The 572-nt window shown below is 44.2% G+C and overlaps 1 pseudogene; it reads right to left on the reverse strand.

Moving 5' to 3' along the window:
• Window positions 1-232: 232 nt before the first annotated feature.
• Window positions 233-351, reverse strand: LOC134950167 (5S ribosomal RNA; annotated as a pseudogene).
• Between the last annotated feature and the right edge of the window lie 221 nt (window positions 352-572).

Raw genomic sequence — 572 nt, forward strand, 5'->3', positions numbered from 1 at the left:
TCTGACTCCGGAATAACTGATAACTCCTTCCCAAACAGAAACTTCCAGCCAAGGCAAAATTTCCAGAACCTTCTTAGATTCTGAATCAGCTTCCCAAGTATGTGAACCAAGCTGTTCTCGAACAGCGATTGTTATGCTGATGCCCTAGAACATTAGTGTCCATATGAGCTATATGGGATTCTTACTCCCTTGCAGGCGCTGAAAACCTGTCTTCCAGTACCTCAGCCCAATGTACCTACAGCACCTGGTATTTCAAGGTGGTCTCCCCTCCAAGAACTAATCAGGCCCAATACTGCTTAGCTTCCAAAATCTATTGAGATTGGGCCTATCCAGTGTGGTGTAGCCGTAGATTGCAAGGTGAGGTCATGGCTGGCCTTATGACTGCCCCAGATAAAGACAATATGGTCTTTTTCTTTTGACGGCAGAGGCCCTATAGATTTTTGCATTATCAATGACATGCATATCTATTTTGGGATGCACTTCCCCAGCTGGAAAAAGATATTGGAATCCCATTTACCGGGCATTCTATTTTATTGGGTATAACCCAAAGCTCTTTCCTGAATTCTGCCCTT

This window comes from Pseudophryne corroboree, chromosome 1 (assembly GCF_028390025.1).
Source record: "Pseudophryne corroboree isolate aPseCor3 chromosome 1, aPseCor3.hap2, whole genome shotgun sequence".
Classification (NCBI taxonomy): domain Eukaryota; kingdom Metazoa; phylum Chordata; class Amphibia; order Anura; family Myobatrachidae; genus Pseudophryne; species Pseudophryne corroboree.